The 10,589-nt window shown below is 40.9% G+C and overlaps 1 long non-coding RNA gene across 1 annotated transcript; it reads right to left on the bottom strand.

Moving 5' to 3' along the window:
• Positions 1–803: 803 nt before the first annotated feature.
• On the bottom strand, positions 804–8,642 carry LOC135445380 (uncharacterized). Its single transcript, XR_010439519.1, has 3 exons — positions 5,017–8,642; positions 3,352–3,458; positions 804–1,298 (listed from the first exon to the last, which is right to left on the bottom strand). It is a non-coding gene; the product is annotated as an uncharacterized LOC135445380 (long non-coding RNA).
• Positions 8,643–10,589: the final 1,947 nt, after the last annotated feature.

Here is a 10,589-nt window from a genome sequence, read left to right as displayed (position 1 = left end):
AGACTGCACATGTTCAATTTATTAGTAGTGATGGAGCCTTTTTGTGTAGACAGTTTGCATCTTACTCCAGGTAGCTGTGGTTCAAGGAGACAGAGCTGTTGGGTGGGGGAAAAAATGGTTCATCCAACAGGTTTTGTATTTCATTATACTTTTTATGTAGTTATTCCTTTAAACAAACACCATAATCTGTTCATTTGTATAAAGAAAAATGTCCAATTAAGTGGTTAATTATTAGGTGATATTTAATAAAAATGTAGCTAGCTGATGAAATACAGCCACTCCCATGGAGTCTAAAATGTGAAGCACTTAGATGTCATCTCTTGTACCTTGTACGCGGCCAGAACACCATAATTGATTTAAAATGTAATAGTCCTGACTGACCTTTATGAATGTTAAGGCAAAATACTAACATTCTAACAATAATATTTTTAGAGCTTCAGTAGAAATTAATGGATAAGATCTCCTTGTGCTGGGACTCATGAGGAAAGCCACCATTTTGCCTTTACTTACCAGTTCATAGAACAGGAATAATTATGCAAGGCTGGATAATTTAATCAGTGGGTTTAACAGGGCTTGCATGAGTACCCTGGAGTCAGAGATTACATTTGTTTTTCTTCCCTATTTGACTGCCCTTTAACTATGAGTGGTTTGTGAAAGCCATGAATTTTAATTAAATATAATCTGAGAAAGGTGAAGTGTAGCATAATTGAATATGGGTAAAATGTTACTCTCATTCCTTTATTCCTGCTGTATAATATTTATTAGCAGATAGTCAAAATAGGTAAGACAAGAACAAATTAAAATGTAATTGTTATAATGACAGATTTAATAAACATAGATGCCAAACAACAGCAAAATTTTGTGACCCATTCTTTATCTTACTTCCATCAGGGCTTGATCTTACCTGGGGATGAAAAGTCTCCTCTCTTTTCAGCATAAACTGTTGAGAACAATGTTTTGGCAGCAAACTTAAGTATTAACACATTTTATGATCTCTTCCTTTTTTTTTTTTTTTTTTTTTTCCTTTGGTTAAGTTTGGTTTGTTGGGTTTTTTGGGGTTTTTTTTCTCAGTATGGATGTGAGTGAAACCAGGGGCATGTGAGTTACGGCTGACCCTGGCTAAATGCTGAGCCGTGGAGTTCCCCACCCTGTGGCTCCCTTTGCTGCCAGCAGCCAAAGGTCTCAGGATCTGCTTGGAGGAGGTCTCTGTCCCCGGCAGGGCTGACCCTGCAGTGTGTTCCTGTGCTCTGCAGGCTGCTCTTTCTGCTGAAAGGCGGGAATCCGAGCTCTGATACATCCTGCAAAGAGGCCAAAGAAAGAAGCAGAACACAGCAGCAGTAAGAATAAAAAATGGGCTGTGTACAGAACTGGAGGAGAGGAAAGCAGAAAAAAACACAGAAAGGCCTCAGAGTGAGTTGGAAGAGGGGAAAAACACAGCTTTTTACAAACCACATTCCATGGAGAATGATGTGTGTGTGGCTCAGAACAAGGGTTTCCTCACTCAGACGCCTGTGTAAACATGGCTGAGGAGCCCAAGTCTCTTCTTTTGCATATTGTTTATGTTTTTATGTAATTCTATTAGTTTAAATCCCATCAGAAGGCAATTCTCAAAATAAAAAGACACCAAGCATTTTCTTTCATCTAAAAGTTAGGAAAATAAATTGTTATCCCTCTGGTAAAAGCCGAAGAAGATAAATCTCATCTCTTAGATACACATAGTATTGCTCCATTCATAGTGGGAAGATAACAAGGGTAGTGCAGTATGGAAATTATATATTCCTTGTATCCTGTTGAAGCATAGAAGGGTGCAGGTAAAGTTTTTGAGTGTCTGTCTATGAAAGCAAATTCATATAAAGATAGAATGGTATCTAGACAAGGCAGCTGAGATGTCTGCTGAATTGAACCCTTCCACAAGGTTTACACCTGAGTAAGGTCTCCTTGAAAACAGGAGAGATCAGGGTCAGCTTTAATTCTGGATAAACAACAGGAAAGATGTGAAGCCACCTAACCATGTCATTTAGGTTGTGATTTTTGCTTGGGAGAGCAGATTTTTTGCATGTTTTGTCTCCTGCCTTGTTTGAAAAGGCAGAAGCTGGAGGCTGTAGGTGAAACAATTATATAGAACACAGGGATTGCTACAGGTGTTATGTGCAGTAAGCATCGGCAGCAGGTTTAGTATCGGCTCACTTACTTGTGGGACAGCCTTCTCTCTGTTTTGCCCTACTACTTAATCATAACCAAACTGGAAAGACAACCCAAAACCACACAGGTAGCTCTGAAGTACAGGATCAAGATGGTGCAATCAGAAGTCACCATGGACATAAAAAAACCTCAAAAAACCAAACACCCCCCCCCCCAACAAAAAACCCCAAAAAACAGCAACAACAAAACAGAGGAAAAAAAAAAAAACACAGGGAAAAAAAAAAAAAAACCCAAACAAACCAAAACAACAAAATCCCAAAACAAAAACCCAACTCCAAAGGGTGAATGGCAATCCTGTAAGTTGCCTACAATGGACATCTGTATTTTTTAAGTACAGTACTTTACTCCTATCCTATTTAATCCTGTTTCCAGTGAATATCCCATTTGTCAAGATTTTTAACTCTGTTTCTGTTTTTCAGTGTTTATTGGGCTGCAGTTGCAAGGTGCCTTTACAAAGTCTGTGGCTCACTGTTCTGAGCCAGGTGTCATGTCACTTCCCCATATACCATGTGCAATGTCAACTCCAGCATGAATGTGTCTGAGAGAAAACAGGGGAAAACAGCACCATTTTTAGTAGCAAGATGTACCTGAGCCTTTTTGTTGCATTCTCAGTCATTCTTACATTGCTATTACTTACAAATGTATTGGAGATATTCTCTAGTCCACTTGCCATGACTTTTTTTCCTTGGGAGAAGAAATTGACACCTACAAATCTTTTGTTACACACCTTCCTTCTGGCAGTGAACTACTGATTACTGATTTTTCCATTAAGAGATTCATTTAAGCTAATTATTTTGGATTAATGTGGATTTTTTTGTTTATTTTGTTGAGGGTTTTTTTTTTTTTATTTTTATAGGCAGATATGCCTGCAACAATGTTCATGCTAAGTTGGTAATTTCCTAGGACAAGTATTGTTTTGCACTTTTAGGGTATCCATGGACAGGAGCTTTATATGTGCAGAGATGTTAAATCAAAAAACTGTCCCTGCCAACTGTGAGGAATATATTCCTTCATCAGTTTTCAAGGATGATGTGTCTAATTTTTAGGAAGTTTTTCTCCATATCAAAACATCTCCTAATTTGGAAAAAGTCAGAATAGCTCTATTTAATGAGTATCTCTAATTAATCAAAGCACAGGATGTGAACTTACCTAGCACTGCATTCTGAAGCAAAATATGAACAGTTTATGCTTGAACCCTGTGGAACTATGTGGTCTGTAGAAATACAGGGTCCTATTTTTGGTCTTCAGTTATATAACTGTATAAAAAAGGCAAAATTGGAAGACAGGGAAGATTTCAGTGTGAGCTGAGGATAAAATGTAATTTTTACCCAATACTCCACAGCACCTACAGAACTACCAACTCTAGAAATTATTTTGATTGGGACCCCTGGATATCAGCAGCACCTTCATCTGTGCCAGGAAAGCTACACAGACAGAACCTGCAGAATGGGTTTTAGCTGTACTAGTTTTGTGCAAAGCATGGAGGATTTTGGATGCATTGGTGTCTGAGGTCAGGTGGGAGGTGCTTCAGACCTTAAGTGTGCTCATGCACTCTGTTTTCTGCTTCTTGGAGATGGTAAAATAAGGGATGGGTACACCATGCTGACTTCCCAAACAGAAATACAATTTCATCATCACATCATCTTTCACCAGTCTCTGCTGGAGTAGACAACAAATTTAGAAGGCTTTGTCATTCCCAGGAAAAAAAGCTGCAGTGCCACTCTTTTGAAGAGAGAGATTTATCTGACTGTGAGGAAACTTTTTATTCAACTCTCAAAAAAATTAAACAAGAAAAATCAGGAGATAGATGCAATTTCACTACAAGAAAACAAGGCTTTTACCCGAGAAGACCCTGGTTTTGGTGGAAAGAGATCTTACATGTGTGGGTGTGAGCCAAGCTGTGATCTTTGGCATGGTTTATTTACAAGTACAGACATAGCCTGATGACACATATTTCCCACTTCTTTAATGTCCAATCTGCAGTCCACGTTGAAGAAACATGAGTTGCATTTACCCCCTCTTCTCCATCAAATGAAATGTGTGTGGTGGGGATAGGACTGCTGTGGCTTATTTTGCATCAGCAAAATAATGGAGCATTTTGCATGGCTGCCTCTGAGATGAGGGAGAATGACATGGCAGAGTTTGCATCCATATACAGCAGGCCCATGGTAATAGTTAAGCAACATATTTGGGTGTATCTGCCTTTATTTTTTTTTAATTTATATCAGGGGATTGGAGTCTTTGAAGCAGGTCTCTGACCCATATGGTGAAAATGTCTTGGAGCATGCAAAAAACTACTTTGCCCTGATAAACCAGGTGATGTACCCCAAAAGTTTCTTTCACAGCTCTGGCTTTTCATGGGCATTCAATTCATGTCACCAGAATAGATCTGGTCTTATGTAAAACCTCCAAAATGTGCATACAGGGGACCATGTCAGCACCATGAAATCTGCTCTACAGCTTCACTGTTTTTCAGCCACAAAAGAAAATTGGGCCAAATCCATTATTATTTAACATTGGTCAGAACTTTAGTGTACACTTGTTACAATGCTTTTTACCACAATCAACTGGACATGGTGGTAAACTGCTCAGCCACTTGTCTGATCTCTCAGCAATCACAGGAAGATGTAACAGAGAATTATACCAAAAACTAGCAAAGTCCAGTTCCCTACAACCAGGTGAACTCCTGCCTGTGAGTATCAGTGAGCAAAGCACACTACTATGCAGCAGCTTACCTCCAAATTATTTTCATAAAAATGAACTTCCCTTTAAAATTCTGCTGTTGCAGTGTTGAGTAATAAAACAAAAACTCACCATTCTGTAAAACTTAGAATTCCTAGGAAACCAGTCTGAATTTTTGTCCATGTCTGGAATTGTGCTTCACTGGAGGCAATTTCACCCAGCTGACTGAGCTGGATCCTCTTTAGGATGATCTTCCCAAGGGGCCAAAACCCAGATTCTCTCTCCACTTTTTCTCATGTTCATCTTCTTGTTTCTAGCAGTTACTTGTAATAATTTTCAAATGTGCCTGATGGAGTGAAATAATGGAGAATCTTTTGCTGCCAGCAGCAACCTGAACTAATTCTGCTTTACCAGCATTGTGCAAGATAATTTCTTGCCAAAGTATAAAGAATTATATTTCTAACAAAATCTTCTAGAAGTTGATTTCATCATGAAGTACAGATGTTTTCCAAATTCTGTACTGCATACTTTGTCAGAAATATTTAACAGCTGATTGTAATCTCATTAGGCAATCTCAGTAATCCAAAACTAATATATACGTATAGAAAATTACTCATAGCAAAATTTTTCATCAGTAAGAACAGTAAGGAACAAGTTGGAGTTTTAACAAATGGACAGGGACTGTGCACAGAAGGATCAGGTACTATAATTTATGGGAGCATATTATAAGGGCAATCAAAAATAAATAACTTTATTATGCAGATAGCCAAACATGATGTTATACCATATGGTGGTGTTCCCCAGAAAATGGGATAAATGTTTCACAATTCCACCATGTGAATAGTTTCATTAAAGCCATGAGGAACACATGAATGCAATTAAAACCCCACTTTCTTTGTCAATTTAACATTCTGCCTATGCTCTGCTTCTCTGAGTCATAGTGAGGAGAGGTATTCCCAGGGTTTCTGTCCAGCTCTATTCACTCGTCCAAGTAAAATCCTCTGGACTGGATCCAGCAACTTTAACCAGTGCAAGTTCCGCCTGCTGGAAATGTCAACATCACCTGCGATTTCAAAGAAAATATTGTGTGCTTGCAAACAGTTGTGCTCCAGCACCCCAACAGCCTCATTAAAGCTGATCTCAGGAACGCAGAAATCCAGCACCAGAAAGTGAGCAAGTTTAAAGGCAGGTGCAGGAGGAATCTGTAAGGCAGCAGTTAAGGAATTTCACCAGTGTCCCAAACCCACCTCTATTAGCTAATCAGTAAAATGCAAATTGTTTAAACCATTTATAAATTAATTAGAACCACTCTCACTTTCTGCAAAGTATCACAGAAAATTATTCATAGATATCACCAGTTCATGCCTTAAACTGAGCACAGAAGAGTGCTTGCATCAAATTCATTGAACAGCATGGAAATGCCAGCAATGGTTTGAGAACAAGCAGCCCAAAATAATCCTTTGCAAGTTATAGAAATAAAGGAATTAGGGGTTTTATTTTTTTAAATGTAAATCCATACAGCTTGCAGCTGATTTATTCAACAAGAAGGGTAGCATTTGGTATACAATGCCAATCATAACTTGAATTTTTTGGAAGTTTCTCAAATACTGTATTGAATTCAATTTTTTTAAAATTTAAATTAAAGTATTACTGCCTAAAATGACTTTACTGAAGTGCTTTTAAATGGCCTGTTTATATGCTGACAAAATTTAAATAAAACCTGTCCATCGGCAGTATCAAATGCTTAATGAAATTAGCAAGAGCAGGTCTGTATGTTTTGTGAGGTGAGGAAATTGCCAAACCTAGGAGCTAAAAGTTGACACCAGGTTTCCCTTTCACCTTTGGAAGTCAAGCAGTTCTACCTCAGCTTTCAATCCTGTTGTTTTTTTCAGCTCACCTGCAGTTTGGGTGTGTGAGCTGTGAGCTGGATAACACTGCAGACTCAGAGGCCTCTATCAGTCAGTTTTCCTGTTTCACTGAAGTATTTTTGGGTACTGACTGCTACTTGGGCAATACTAGGTACATTGGGCAAGGTCTATCAGGAGCAAGCTCAGACCATTTCTGGTTGCTTCCTCAAGCTTCTTTTTATGTCTCTGAATCATCATCTACAGGTGCCTATGTGCACATCGAAGATGAGCATTTAGTCCTCTCCCTAAAGCCCAGTCCCCCTCCTGCCAAATCAGCTGTGCTCAATAACTCTGTTTGCAGAGAAAGCTCACCCTTATGCTGGTGCATTAAAAAGGCCATGGATATGGTATTTCTAGACTTATTTTAATGACAATAGCCAGAAACATTCTCAATTTTGTACACATAGCTCTCCATTAAGCTCAACTCTTTTTAAAGATCAATTCTTTTCCATTCTGTCCTTATCTACTTCCAAGGCTAATTAATTACATTATCTCTTTTAAAGTATTTGTACTTCATCATTCATGACCCTTCTTGTCTCATTATCTGAAATATAATAACAGAAAGTGAGTGAAAAAATCCAGGTTAAACTGCAGGGTAGCTCCTGCTTTCTAATCAGAGACCTTTTTTAGCTTAAAAGTGGCACTACTGCTGTGCTGACAGAATTTTTAAAGCCTTAGGTTTTTTTTCCTAAGTAAGGATGAGTTTGAAGTACTTATCCAAGAGAACTTTAGATACTTCAGAGCATCAATAGGGCTACAAAGATGATCAGGGGAGGGGAGCATCTCTCTTAGAAGGGACAGCTGAGGGAGCTGGGCCTGTTCAGCCTGGAGAACATGGAGAGAAGATCTCATCAATGTCTGTAATTGTCTGAGAGGAGGATATCAAGAGGATGGACCAGGCTTTCCTTGGTGGTGCCGAGTAATGAGAGACAATGGGAAGAAACTGATGCACAGGAAGTTTCACCTGAACATAAGGAAAAATTCTTTACTGTGCAGGTGACCACACACCAGAACAGATTGTCCAGAGAGGCTGTGGATCTCCCTCACTGGAGGTGTTCAAAGCTACTTGAGCACAACTCTGAATGATGTGCCCCAGGGAACTCTGCTTGAGCAGAGGTTGGAGGATGACTTCCAATGGTCCCTTTCAGCCTTAACTATTCTGTGATCTTTGTTTTGAGGGAAGTGATTGAATCACAGAGTTAAATGTTTCTGTCACTGGAGAGTTAATCAAGCTGCTGTAGAGGTGTGGATATGAACTGGACCAGGAAGTCCTGACCTGCCGAGGAGATTAGATGGTTTCTGTCTTTTGGACCAGAACCATGTATGTTCATAGGCTAAAATCTTCTTGAGCTGGGACTTGTGAAAGACTGGATTCTACAGTCCAGTGAAGGATAGAGTAGGAGTAATCCACCTCTTGTTCTCCTGTTCGTCTCCAAGTGTCTCCCTTCACGAGCCTTGAGGAGTACAGTCCATAACATTTGTTCAGCAGTCACATCTGATAGCAATTACAGCCACACAAGAGTACATGATGGATGAGAAGGCAGCAGGGACTAAAAGCGTGAGGGGCTGATGACAGCCAACACCCAGGGACACAGAACAACGAAATTTCCACAGACTTGGGTGCCCTCAGCAGACACACAGAACACTGTGACACCCGGCCAGCAGCGTCACCCCTCCAGCAGTGACACACTCATCTCAGCAACGTCACACCCCCATCTCTTTGGGGCAGATTCTGTTGCACTTGCTTGTTGTCATTATAGCGCAAAGGTTCTATATTGCTGGAGTTCCATACCTCCTTGATGGTTCTTGTAGGCAGCTCCTCTAGGCCCCAACTCTTCCTTACCCCCACAGCAGCCAGCTGACTCCAGTTCCCCTCAGTCAACCAATCCACTCTTTTATAACACTCTGCTGATTGGCTGCAGCTGTGGCCTGTTAACATCAGGCCTGCTCCTAGTCCTTAGTAATTAACCCAGCTGCAACTCTTTAGGGGGTAAGATTACTTTCTATACTACCTTTGTTTACTTATGTTCTATCCCCCTACATTTCCTTCCCTGCAATTCCCTCGCTGCCATGTGGCTTTGGAGCTTTGCCACAGGTGCTGAGCGTTTCCCCATCGTGGCCAGGGCTCCGTGTCTGGCTCGGCTGTGCCCGCAGTCCCCTGCCCCAGCGGTGGGATCGCTGACAGCATGGACTCTGCAAAGCTGCGCACAACTCCCTGCAAGCTTTTAGTTATCTGTTAAGCACAGAATGAATTTTTAAATTATCTATTAAACATGTGCTAGTGGAGTGTAAGGAGTGGCATCTCAACACTACAGGAACAAGAGTCTGCATCTACCATTCTGCAAGGAGCACCTTGTCCCAGTAGCAATCTGAGCAAGGACAACCTGTTCTGGAAGCACCAAGAGTGGTGATGAGTGATGTCCCTCAGGGTCTGTATTGGAACCACTGCTTTTTAATACCTTCATTGGTAACATTGGGATCAAGTGGAGACTGGGAGAAGAACTCATTGAGAGCAGCCCTGCTGAGAAGGACTTGGGGGTGCTGTGGGTGAGAGGCTGGACATGACCCAGCCATGTGCCCCTGCAGCCCAGAAAGGCAAATGTGCCCTGGGCTGCGTCCAAAGCAGCGTGGGCAGCAGGGGAGGGAGGGGATTCTGCCCCTCTGCCCTGCCCTGCCCTGCCCTGGTGAGACCCCACCTGCAGTGCTGCATCCAGCTCTGGGTCCCCAGCATGGGAAGGACATGGACATGTCGGAGCACTTTCAGAGGAGGCCACCAAGATGATCAGAGGGATCGGACACCTGCCCTGTGAGGACAGGCTAAGAGTATTGGATTGTTCAATCTGGAGAGGAGAAGGCCTTGGGGAGACCTTAATACAGCCTTTCAACACGTAAAGGGATGTCATGGTTTGACATTTTCTGATAAGAAAGACGGGGACACAGCTTTTTAGTAGGATTTGTAGCAACAGATCAAGGGGTAATGATTTTAAACTTAAAAATAGAGTGTAGAGTCAGGCTGGAAGGATGAGGATGGTGGAACAATGAAGCAGGTTACCCAGAGAGGTTCTAGATGCCTCATCTCTGGAAGCATTTAAGGTCCTGTTGGACAGGGTCTTGAGCTACCTGATCTAGTGGAAGATGCACTTTTGCAGGGGGATTAGACTAGATTACATTTAAAGATGCCTTCCAACCCAAACTATTCAATGGTGCTAAGAGCTCAATATTGTGGATACAGTCAGCTCATGCTGATTGACCTGGGAGCCCAGGACAGGTCTTTGCCTCTTTTGTGCTCCCAGGATTCAAGTCTCCAAGGAGCTCACATGAAGAGGATAAAGTGAGGCTGCAAAAGTCCATTGATATAACAATGTACAAAAAGCAAAGGCTATTTGCAAAATTTGTGCCTTCTTATAAGGTCTTGAACTGCCTTGTATGGAAAAGCATAAATTTCTAGGAGAGGGCTAAGAGTTCTGGAAATAAAATACAATCATGTTTTCAATCAATGTTACACCTGTCTATCACCAATATGGTATTTAAACTGGAATTTAAATGCTGTGAAAAGCAAGAAATGTCTTTTTCATGTTAACGTTAGCCTCTTACTGTTATTTCATCACCAGCCAAAACTGGGGGGTTCTGTCTCACTTTAAGTCATTTTGCAGTAATGGGCAAAGGAGTTCTTGGTTAATGATTCTTTGGATTGTTTTGTTGTTTTTATTTTTTCTTTAGAAACCTGCTACCTTTGACGTTTCTCTTTCTGGAATTTTTCCAGTGACTTTAGTTTGTGCAATATTCACTTAATGACAT

The sequence above is a fragment of the Zonotrichia leucophrys genome, chromosome 3 (genome assembly GCF_028769735.1).
Source record: "Zonotrichia leucophrys gambelii isolate GWCS_2022_RI chromosome 3, RI_Zleu_2.0, whole genome shotgun sequence".
In the NCBI taxonomy this organism is placed as follows: Eukaryota; Metazoa; Chordata; class Aves; order Passeriformes; family Passerellidae; genus Zonotrichia; species Zonotrichia leucophrys.
This window is presented reverse-complemented; position numbering and strand designations above follow the sequence as displayed.